A 12,413-nucleotide genomic window follows, 5' to 3' on the forward strand; every position below is an offset into this window, starting at 1 on the left:
AGGAGGGTAAATGAGCTTTTTTCTTTTTTAATAAAAAGTTTAAATTGTCTACAGCTCTCAGAGGCCTATTAACTAACAGATGCTGATTATCAACAGAAGTTATTTCTTTGCTTTCTCTAAACGAATGTGCTCAGTCTCCCAGCGGTGCAGCTGGCCTGAGCCACGCAGCTCAAGGTGACGCAGTGGCTCTGGTCCCTGGGGCCCGTGACGCAGCCGGGAGCGGGGAGGGGCAGAGCCTCCGGCCGCAGGGAGGGACTAACATCAGTGCCAGCCCGGCCTGGACCCCCTCCCAGCCATTAGTGGAGCCGGCTGGGGAGGGGCTGCTCTGCTCAGAGAGGGTCACCTGGGCAGCAGTGTGAGACCCCCAGTCTGTTCCTTAAGGCCTTAAGTGACAGACAGCCTTTGCCTTGTCATACATAACCACCATCACACGGACGTGAACCCAGGAGTCAATTACCTGCCAATATTCCCTAGGACTCAACTTTTCATATTCGAGGCCGGCCCTCCTGTGACCTCCGGATTCCCCTGAGACCCCTTTGGCCACCTCCATCCTCCATCAGCCCCAGCCAGCCACCCCCTTGCTGTCCTGAATGTGGTCCCTCTCAGGTTCTTTGCCTCTGATCCCCCCTCTGCCTGGAGCATTCTGCTCACTTCACCCCACTGTGTCACTGCCCACCAGGGCATCCTTTTTATCCCACCACAGCAATTTTCAGGATCTCAAATACCCTATTTGTTGGTTTCCTTCTTTCTTGTCAGCCTCTCTCCTCTAGGGGCTTCCCTGGTGGCTCAGATGGTAAGGAATCCGCCTGCAATGCAGGAGACCCAGGTTCAATCCCTGGGTTGGGAAGAGCCCCTGGAGAGGGGAAATGGCAACCCACTCCAGTCTTCTTGCCTGGAGAATTCCATGGACAGAGGAACCTGGTGGGCTACAGTCCACGGGGTCGCAAAGAGTTGGACACAGCTGATTGACTGACACTACTACTCTCTCCTCTAGAGGATGAGTTCCTTGACAGCCGACCCTTGTCTGTCTGGTTCCCCACTGTCCCCCTGGGTGTGAAACAGAGCCTGGCACAGAGTAGGGGCTCAATAAACACTGGTTAAATGAAGAAATGCTCTGAGAACTGCCTGGAAGTGCTCTGCATTCAAGCATCAAGATGATAACCACATTCCTTAAATACCAGCTTGGAATTTTGTTTTTTTTAATAAGATGGACAAAGCAGAACTCTGTGAACTTGAAGATACCTATTTTGTACTAGCCAGACTCTCTCTAGGAAGGACATTAGGTACAACTGCTGTTCCAGGAGAGGGGGTCACAGCACCCAACACAGGATCCCCTGAGAACCCACCTCAGGTTTTTCATACTTAACAGAGGTCATGGAGCCTGAGGACACCCTCAGCCTCACACATGCACCTTAGACTCCATGTTCTTGCTGCTCCGGTTCCCCCACGAGCAAAATGAGCTGAAACCTGATAATAATTCCTGGAGCCACCCATCTGCAACAGGAAAGACCATAACTGGCAAGTGATTCAAGAGGAATCAACAACATAGTCTAAGAGGAATGGCTTTAAACTAGGAAACTTGGTGAGGTTGGGTCTTTTCTCAGTGATGTCACATTTATTTCCTAAAGGCTATTCATTAATAATGTACTACTCTTCCTCCTACATCTGGTATTTTTTTAATACCTTAGGAGAAAATAAATTAACAAAAAACTTAGGTGGTTTATTGCTTGTGTTAAAATCAGCCATGTCTGCTTAATAAGACCTATAAATATTGACTTAGCATCCACCATGAAGGTCTGCCAAGCTTCTGGCTAAAGTGGCCAGGTAGAACACATGCTTTTCCCTCTACTTTCTTCTGAAATCCCAGTAAATGTCAGGAAAAGAATAAAACACCACAAAATCACACAGATAAAAAAGGAAAAGAGACAACAGCCAACAAGAGGAAAATTCTGGGATCTGGAACACGGATGGGCCCCTTTCTGTAGTAGGCTACGAGAAAGTCAAAGAATAGAGCTGGCGGGTTGGCTGAGAGGTGGAGCTCAGAGATGCGTCCACTGTGCCCTGAAGGCTAAGGAATTGGTGGGCCAAGGCAACTCAGAAGCAGGACAGCAGTAGGGCTGAAAACCGGAGGACCATTTGCAAGTCTATAAAAGGAGTTTTGCCCCCCAGATCCTGTCCCTAACCCCTCTAACCACCAGCAGTTTAATCAGAGTATCTTTGGATGTGGAAACTATTTAGGGCAAGGACAAGGTATAAGCTAAAAATGAAGTGAAACATGAAACAGTGAAGCTGTACATTCTCTTCCTTTTTAAGGGATGATGGCCAGACTTCTGCTGCCAGGCAGGAGACTGTAAGATTCCTCTTTAGAGAAATGAGCCCCAGCTAAACCAACTACAGGTACTGACAGCTAGAAATTGCTCAACAAGGTATCTGTTAGGTCCTTAATGAGTTAGCTTTCATTGAAACCCACTGTTCAACAAATCCCACCTTCCCCCATGCACCTTCCCATCAGCTTTTTAGTGCTTCACTAAAAATACCTGCTTCCCTGGTGGCTCAGTGGTAAAGAATCCACCTGCCAATTCAGGAGACACGGGTTTGATCCCTTGGTAGGGAAGATCCCCTGAAGAAGGAAACGACAACTCACTTTGGTATTCTTGCCTGGGAAATCCCATGGACAGAGGAGTCTGGTGGGCTACAGTCCACGGGGTCACAAAAGAGTCAGACGTGACTTAGCAACTAAACAACAAAAAATAAATACCTAAGGATGTCAAGAATCACCAGGCATTTGAGAAAACCTCCAAAGTGGCAGAGACACAAACCTAGCCCAAAGCAAGTAGTAGGTAGTAGATAATGCAGGGGATAGACCCACAACAAAGACGATACTTTCCTCAGTGAAAAGCACGTTAACTTTTTAAAGACCACCACCATTTTTTAGTCTCTCTTATAGAACAAAACAGAAGCTTCTAGAACAACAGCAAAAGAACTATAATATCCTCAATGAAAAGAAAGCATATACATCTAGCAACAGCAGCTGGCCATAAACAAATAAGAATAACTGGAAAAGAAAGAAGTCTTGAAAATGATAAATACATTAACAGAAAGAAAAAATCAAAAGAACATTGGAGATTGAAGAATTTCTGCAGAAATAGAAAAAGGATCACACATTAAAACGGCCTCTGACTTCTTATGGGCAACACTGGAAACTGGCAATCAGTGAACGATGCTTCAAAATCCTCTAAATGATTCCCAACCTTGATTACTATACCCACTACAACTATCAACCAAGTAGGAGGGCAGAATAGAGCACTTCCAGAAATGTGAAATTCTCAGAAAAATGATCTCACCCTTACTTCTCCATTAGAAATCTGCTAAAGGATACATGCTGCCACGTTCTTCAGCAGGTAGTAAAACAAGAAGGAGAAAGCAAGAGACCCAGAAAACAAGAAACCCACCCAGAAAAGAACAAAGGAAGCTCCCAAGATGAAAGGGAAGAAAGGGCCCTCCTGGGATGAGAGCTGGGCAGCAGGCCTAAAGATATCAGTCCAGAGAATAGCAAGGGATGCAGAGGTCCTAGGAGGGAGCTTTCTAAGAAAACACACACACATAAAAATCACAGGCTACCCAATATGCGAAAGTACTAAAGAGACTTATACTTCTGTCAGAGTTGGAGGCTGAATTCATTAGAGATACATAGACTAAGCAAACAAAACACTAAGATGCAGTTATTCTGGGGGAGGGGGGAAAGGTCCTGGATACATACACTCATAAAACATACAAGGCAGAGCTGTGAAGGATATTTTCCTTGGAAGGGAAGCTATGACAAACCTAGACAGCATATTAAAAAGCAGAGACATCACTTTGCCAATAAAGGTCCATCTAATCAAAGCCATAGTTTCACCAGTAGTCATGTACAGATGTGAGAGCTGAACCATAAAGAAGGCTGAGCACCAAAGAATCGATGCTTTCAAATTGTGTTACTGGAGGAGACTCTTGAGAATCCCTTGGACAGCAAGGAGATCAAACTAGTCAATCCTAAAGGAAATCAACCCTGAATATTCCCTGGAAGGACTGATGCTGAAGCTGAAGCTCCAATACTTTGGCCACCTGATGCAAAGAGCTGACTCATTAAAAAAGACCCTGATGCTGGGAAAGATTGAGGGCAAGAGGAGAAGGGGGCAACAGAGGATAAGATGGTTAGATGGCATTGTTAACCCAATGAACATGAGTTTGAGCACACTCTGGGAGATAGTGAAGGACAGGGAAGCCTGGTGTGCTGCAGTCCATGGGGTCACAACTTAGCAACTGAACAACAACCATGCATAACGGTACTTGCATAGCCAGTATGATGGCATGACACGCAGAGAGGGACAGGAGAGGAGACTGTGCTGTAGACAGGGGTGGGGAGAAAGGTTATTGGAGCTAAACCCTTATCTTCCTTAGAAGGAAATCAAGAAATAGTATCTAAACATGAAAAATCAAGAAAAAAGCAGCACATGCACACTATTCAGAAATATAGAGGTTAATTACCAGAAGAAATTAGTGCTAAAAACAGCTGCCTCTAGGCAATGGAAGCCAGGAGTGATGAGGGTCTGGTGGTTTTCATTATGAGCCTGTTAGAACTATTTGGCTGTTAATACTATTAAATGAAATGCTCGGGTTAAAAAACAAAATTAAAAATACCACAAGGCCAAATCCAATGACAGAACCTAGAATGTCCCTTCAAATTGCTTTTAATCCAATAAAGGGACAGAGAACTGGGGACAGCGGTGGTGGGCTTGGGAAGGTGCCTTAGAGTCGGCAGTCTCAGCCAATGTCTGTAAACCTCGCTTGTCCTCAATGTCTGAGACTTAGGAGAAATACTGAGGGTATGATGGGGCCACAGGCTTCCCAGGTGGCACTAGTGGTAAAGAACCCACCTGCCAATGCAGGAGACGTAAGAGATGCAGTTTGATCCCTGGGTCAGGAAGATCCCCTGGAGAAGGGCGTGGCAACCGACTCCAGTGTTTTTGCCTAGAGAATCCTGTGGACAGAGGAGCCTGGTGGGCTACAGTCCACAGGGTTGCAAAGAGTCAGACATGACTGAAACAACTTATCACACACATGACAGGGACACGGGGACTGGATGGCTATCCTTTGATGACTTTATCATTCCTAACGGAGTTTGGAGTCACGTTTAGAACTGGTGATGTGACTGCAAAGAGAGGCTTAAAATATGACAGTGGGCCTTGGCTTGATTTTAAAGAGTCCTGCCCCCATACACATTTTCCTAACATTTTTGAAGAAGCATAAAGGTACATTTTTCCAGAAGTCCATAACACTCATTTTGTGTTTCTCCGAAGTTTTGCTATTTCTTTGCTTCTTTTTTTTTTTTTCCCAACTACAATTTTATTTTTAAACTTTACAGAATTGTATTAGTTTTGCCAAATATCAGAGTGAATCCACCACAGGTCTTTGAAGTGACCTTAGTGGTCAAATATTGCTAAGAAAACATAAGTTCAACTTGAAAAAAAAAAAAAAAAAGGAAGTCAAGACTCTGGGTACGATTTCTGAGGGCATTCCGTGTCTGATGCAGTGCATCCCATTTAGGACCCGGCAGGTTCTTAGGGAGCAGATTTGTCTTCTAAGCAGTGATGAAAGTTAATGGCAAATTGGTGTGGTTACTTTTTCAGCACAGCACCTTCTCTTGTTTAAAAAGGCCTCACCTAGAGATTGTCATACTGAGGTGAAGTCACTCAGAGGAGAAATATGACAGCCCTTATATGTGGAATCTCAAAAGAAATGATACAAATGAACTTATTTACAAAACAGAAAGAGACTCACAGACTGAGAGAAGGAACCTATAGTTGCCAGGGGGGAAGGGATAGTTAGGGAATTTGGGATGCACGTGTATTCTCTGCTATATTTAAAGTGGATAACCAACAAGGACCTACGGTACAGCCCAGGGAACTCTGCTCCGTGTTGTGACAGGCTGGATGGGAGTGGAGTTTAGAGGAGAATGGATAGATGTATATGCATGCCCGGGTCACTTTACTGTGCACCTGAAGCTATCACCACATTGTTAATTGGCTGCACTCCAATACAAAATGAAAAGCTTGGAAAAAAAAAAAAAAGCTTCCATTTCACAGCTGGGATTTTAACCCTGTATGGATTACCACCATTTTCAGTACCGTTTATATGAGGAAGCTTCGCCCCGGACTAGGAGGCTGAAACGCATCCTCTTAGAACGCCATAGTCAAAGAACCCCAGGAATGTGATGTGTGATGTTCAGACCAGTGCAGTAGTGGGGCTGCTGATTCGGGTCAACAGTCCAAGCTCCGTTTGTTGGCCACACAGGGTGATTTCCTCTCCCACCCAGTCCACTTCTGTACTCTTTGCAGTGATTTTCCTGTTAGTGAAATCACGTAGATTCATATTTGCACATTCATAAATGTGTCCTCAGCATCTTCATTTTTGTCATTCTGTCATCAGCCCCTTGTGGGGTGTGCCTTTCAATGTCACTGCTGATCCTTTACCCCATGAAAAGCTGCTCAACCTCACACACAGAAACCCCAAATTAAAACTCAGAAACCAAGTGCATGCTTCTGATGAGCAAAGATCAAAAAGGTGGGCGAGGTAAGATGCTGGTGAAGGAACAGGAGGAAAGGAGGTAGTTCTGGGGCGACATGCCCCCATGTCCTCCGTAAGATGTAAAGTCACGGGGTCAAATTTTACACGCAGGCGTCCTTTCCCGTGGGGCTTCCCAAGTGGCACAGAGGTAAAAGAATCTGCCTGCCAATGCATGAGATGCTGGAGACGCGGGTTCTATCCCTGGGTCAGGAAGATTCCCTGGAGGAGGAAATGGCAACCTACTCCAGTATTCTGCCCTGGAGAATCCCATGGACAGAGGAGCCTGGCAGGCTACAGTCCATAGCGTCACAGAGTCGGATACAACTAAGTGACTACGCACGCACACAACGCCCTTTCCCAGGTCTCTTTCAGGAACTCTCTCCTGATATTCCAGCTCACTTACAGGGGCATTTGCTGCAGCTCTGTTTGCAGCAGTGAGACTAGAAATGACTTAGGTGCACCTCTCAGAGGGCTGGTTGAGAAAAATCACGCAGGGGAGACCCACGGAGCCATTCAGATGTATGTGGCCACGAAATGATCTCTAAGACGCTCTATAAAGTAGCGCTCAGGACAGGGAGGGGAGTGTGTGCTGCTGCTTGTAAGAAAACACAAGGGCTCTGCACACACAGGAGCACACAGAGGGCCTCTCTGGGGAGAGCTGAACAGGAGATGGGGTGTGGGGAGCCTGTGGAGAAGGGAAGCGGGTTTTGGACTGGAGGACACTGAAGAGGAGCTGTCTACCCTTCGCTCTTGCATGAAGCCTTACCGTTTGCATGTGTTCAGTTCAGTTCAGTCGCTCAGTCGTGTCCAACTCTGCGACCCCATGAATCACAACACGCCAGGCCTCCCTGTCCATCACCAACTCTGGAGTTCACGCAAACCCACGTCCATCGAGTTGGTGATGCCATCCAGCCATCTCATCCTCTGTTGTCCCCTTTTCCTCCTGCCCCCAATCCCTCCCAGCATCAGTCTTTTCCAGTGAGTCAACTCTTCGCATGAGGTGGCCAAAGTACTGGAGTTTCAGTACTTTTGAAACTTTGCATGTCTAACTTCCTCCAAAGAGGTCAAATGTTCTCATTAATGTTTTAACATGAAAACACTGGAAGATGGAGACTATCTGCCACCACTTAAAAGACCAACGCCACCCCAGTGTGCAGGCTTGGAGGAAGTTTACACCAGTGAGTAATCAATAAGTCAACAACAAACTCCTCCCCTGACAGGGAAACACAGGGCTGCAGGCCTGGTCCCCATGCTGAAGCTCTCTGGGAAAAAAGTTTCCTCATCAGTAAAATGAGAAGTTTGACCTAAGTCGTTCTGTAAGGCTGTTTTCGGGCACAAAATATCTGATTGTTCATTTAAACCAATTTTGTGTTCCCAAGGAACAGTAAGAAAGCTAGTGATGGGCTCTAGTATCTGGTCTAAATGCTCTTAGGCCATCCATTCCAAATAATTTTACACTGAAGCATCCTTCAAATACATTCAGAGCACAGAATTTATTGAACATAACACGGAGACGGCTAGTACGGAAAGTTCACGCCTCGGCAGGGCAGGTTTCATCAGGCTGACATGGAACATGTGAGAACATGCTATGAATGGCTCCTTTGATCTGGACACTAAGGAAACCCACCCCCTTCCCTTTGGGAGGTGGAAAATCAGCCATGAAACCATGCATTTATTACATATCAGATAACCAACACATACCATGGTAAAGAGTCCTCTCCTACACCAACTTTTTAAATGCATTCCACGTCAAAACGGGTCATACAACTTAAAATACATAAGAACGATGAAAATGAAAGCATTCTAAGACATGTCTTAGAATACTCAATCCCCAAAATGTTAACATATATCGAAGTCAGGATAAAAACCCTCATCACAAACTGCAGAGATCTTTTTTTCCAAGACAGGGAGATGTAAGCTATGGGAAGAACAGCATGTGTTACTGAAACTACTTATTTTCACAAAGAGAGAGGAGGTGAAGAGAACATTTAAATAAAAATAGATCATTCTGAGTTTCTTATAAGAAGTTCCAAATGGCAGGAGCTTATAAATTGTGTTTTTATAAGGAAACGCTAGTAAGAGAAATGAGAACCAAATGCATTTTGCGTTTTTCTCTCTACGTAGAAGAGTGAGTCAGTTCACTGAGGCTGCTTACGAATGAAAAACACAAAAAGACAATCATCCCTATTGAGTAGTTTCTCAGCATCTCACTCAGGCTCTGACACTGAGAAGGTAAACTGACCGATGTTTGCTGAGTGAGGGCTGGTGAAGAGCAAGCGGCGGTTCTTGTGCACATGGTGTCAGTGGGACAGACAATAAACTCTGACCTTTGAATCCAAAGAAAATTATCAATGGAAAAAAAGATATATTTTTAAATGAATGCTGCACTAGAGGCTCACAGATGAATTTAGTTTACTTCTAAAATACACAGGAAAGATGGCAATGCAGGCACCCAGTTCATAAAAAGAACCAGACCTTTCTGTATTACGTGGAAAAATGTCGAGTCGATGTGGGAAACACACACGCTAATTTATTATCTTAAATCACAAAAACTATGCATTCTTGTTAGCACTAAGCCTTAATGAAATTGTGTTAAGATATCTGATTTGTCTCCCTTAGTCGGCAGTTGCTGAAGGGCAATGAACAGATAATGTAACCTTTTCTGTTCTGGCCAGACTTGTTGGGCGTCAGTCAAACAAAACCCTCAGGGGCTACAGCCACACCTGCAGAAGCCAGGGCCAAGCTCCCTTGGCTCAGGACACAGAGGTGGGCAGGACAGGAAGCCAGCACCTGTCCTGCCCCCGCGTCTCTGAGCCCAAGGATTAAACACACATCCACCCTGCGGTTTGACAGAGTAACTGTAACAGGGCATTGTCACAGGATCAATGTTTTCTGGTTTAAAAATAAACATCAGTATTTATTCAGCAGCAGCAGACTATTCATATTACCCCACCATACTGTTTTATTCAACTGACATCTTTTAATCAAAGCAATCCATATCATGGCAACATTCCCAGGTATCATAATTGCAAGTATTTATGGCAAGTTAGATGATAATAGCTTTATTTCTGTTGCTAGTTCTTTCTTTCTTCCCTCCCGATTGGGTTTTCTAATGAGTTATTTCCATTAAGAACACCTAAAATCATTATAGTCATTGAGACAACTGCTCACCCACCTCTACCAGCTTCACTTTTAACTATTACACACAACTGTTTATGTGTGTTCATGTCTTCTAAGTTTTCCAAAATACCTCTGTAATGACAATAAAAGTGAAATCTTTGCTTTTCATGGTGGGGTTACAGTGAACAGAGGGAGGTCGGGTCTGCCGACTTGGGGGTGGGGGACCTTGTGCACCCTGACGTTCCTGGAGGCCGAGTTTCATGTGCACCAGGTATGCGGCTGACGAAGATTCAGACGCAGGAGGAAGTGGGTTAGTGAATTTATCTTGCTGGGGGTGCACTTCCACAGCCTCCCTGGCCTGCCTGTCAGCTGAGGCGCTTTAGTGGGGTCTGCTGTGGCGGCCCCCCTTCGGTGATTTCCCGGAGGGGTCTGGGACCAGCAGCAGTGCGGCTGTAATCCCCAGCAGGCCCCTTCTGTGATGCTGGTTTTTAATGCTGGTTTTTGCTTCACGTTTCACTTACAAGTTATGTAAAGCCTCCACGGAAAGCCTCATCATCACCTTGTGAGACAGACTAGTCATTTTCTTTCTCAAGCCCCCAAATTCATTCCCCAGGAGCGTCACACAGCAATCTTCAGGCAATGAGAAAATGGAAAATGCATGTATCTTCACTGTCTGAAGTGTGTTTAGTTTCCAAAAGAAAAATAAAGAAGCATCTGAATGAGAGTCGTGACTCCGTCTGCTTTGTATGTAAAACCAACTACAGAAGGGATGAAGGCAAACACAGACAAGGTGCCTGAAGGGCCCGTGTTGCTGAGATGGGCCCCCGCTAATTCACCGAGGCCTTTCTTACCGCCCCTCTGAGGGGTTTTTGAAGCTGAAACAGCGTCTTAGAGACTTAGGCCCTCGCAGGAGGCTTCCCAGAGACTAACTTCGTTCCAAACTAGAGGTTCTAAGAAGTTGTTCCATTTAACCTCATGGAGGCTTCACTTCCTCTTGGGCAAAACAGAACCCTTGCTCCCCAATGTATCCCAGTTGTCATGAGGACTGAGTCAATGAAGGAGCACAGAGGAAATGCTCTGCGCGGGGTGGCGAGGGCATCCTCACAGCAGCGACTTTCCTTGCAAGGTTACCATCAGAGAAGCTCTGAAGAAGGCTTTTAAAAAACAAGAATATTCTCCAAATCCAACTAGGCTGGGAACTCTGAGGGACCCCACTTCTCATGGGGCACAGGGGGTCCCGAGTGCCCTTTCTGGTCTTGTGGGACCTGCTCGCCCAGCTGGAGTCATCAGTCCAACAGTGTGGCGGACCTCCTGAACACAACCCCATTCCTGCTCACATCTCAGCACCAGCGACTGCCACCCAAGGTTCACTGTGCAAGGTCTCCAGAGAGGGAACTCTGGTGAGTGAATGAATTACTTAGGGCTCCTCCTGCTCCAGCCCCACAGCCTCAACAGGAAGGGGCCGTGAGACAAGCTGCTCCCGCCCCAGGCCCCAGCGAGACGCATGTCAGTGAACTGCCATCACCCACAGGGGGTGCAGTGGCCTCTCCACCTGCCAATGTGGATGTTACTCAAGTGTTCAAGGTGACTTTCAAGTCCACATCCACCTCTCTCGGTATTTTTTTACCAACAATTTCACAAACAAACTGTAAACAAAAACTTGTAAATGAGCCAGTTCTTTAGAAAAGGAACTGAAAATGATAAACGGCATTCTATATTGGCGTGGATCCTGAGTTTGCAAATATATTTTTGTGTGCAAAAAAAAAATAGACACCATTTGAAAAATGTTAAGCTACTTACATATGGTATATATGCTACACACACACAGCCTGTTTGCAAATTAATTTGAAAGGCTATTTAGCTGTGAGCTATCACTGCATTCAGTTATATCTGACTCAACACAGCCTGCAAGTCCAATAGCGATACTTTCCAATAGCAATTCTTTTCCTGGGATTCGTTTGAAAGCATTTAGGTTTTCACGGATCACTGGAGGTTCTTCATTTTTTCCCCCTTCTGTGTTATATAGGTATAAGCTGTCTCTCTAGGCATAAACTGTCCACTGGTAAAAATCAATTTTGATTTTATCAGTATTTATTACCGCTGGTGCCAGCAGTTTAGAAGACTAGAGAGAAGGAAAACATGCAAACTAGGAGGAGAAAAAAAAAAATTAAAGCCAGGTCCTCATGCCTACAAACAACACAGCCTGCTGATCTTTAAGAGGTATTCCCTATGGTGCCAAGGGAGCCTAAATTATCAATTATCAATCAATAAAAATTTATAGGACTCTGTTACTGCTTATAATCTCTTTTGTTATCTGTGAGCTCGGGGGTGGGTATTTCTAAACCAGGGAGGGCACTGCCCTCACAGGTGCTATGAGCAGTAACTAGGGCTGCAGGCACTGGAGCAGCCTGACCATGCCCGCCCAGCCTCCCTTCCCAGCCGACACTCCAACCAGCTTCAACCTAGCTTGTTCCAAGCCAGTTTATTCCAATGACTTGACTCTCACCAGCTCAGGACAGAATAGTCTATGGGCAGGACCACCATCTACCTGCCTCACTCTCAATTTCCAGAAAAGACACCCAAAATCTACACACTCTTCCAGGCTCAAGATCTTGAGTGTCCCTGGCTCTTAAAATAATGAACCAGAGCGGTAGCTGACCAGGGTCACTGACATGAGGTCTGGTCTT

This window comes from Bos mutus, chromosome 13 (genome assembly GCF_027580195.1).
Source record: "Bos mutus isolate GX-2022 chromosome 13, NWIPB_WYAK_1.1, whole genome shotgun sequence".
NCBI lineage: Eukaryota > Metazoa > Chordata > Mammalia > Artiodactyla > Bovidae > Bos > Bos mutus.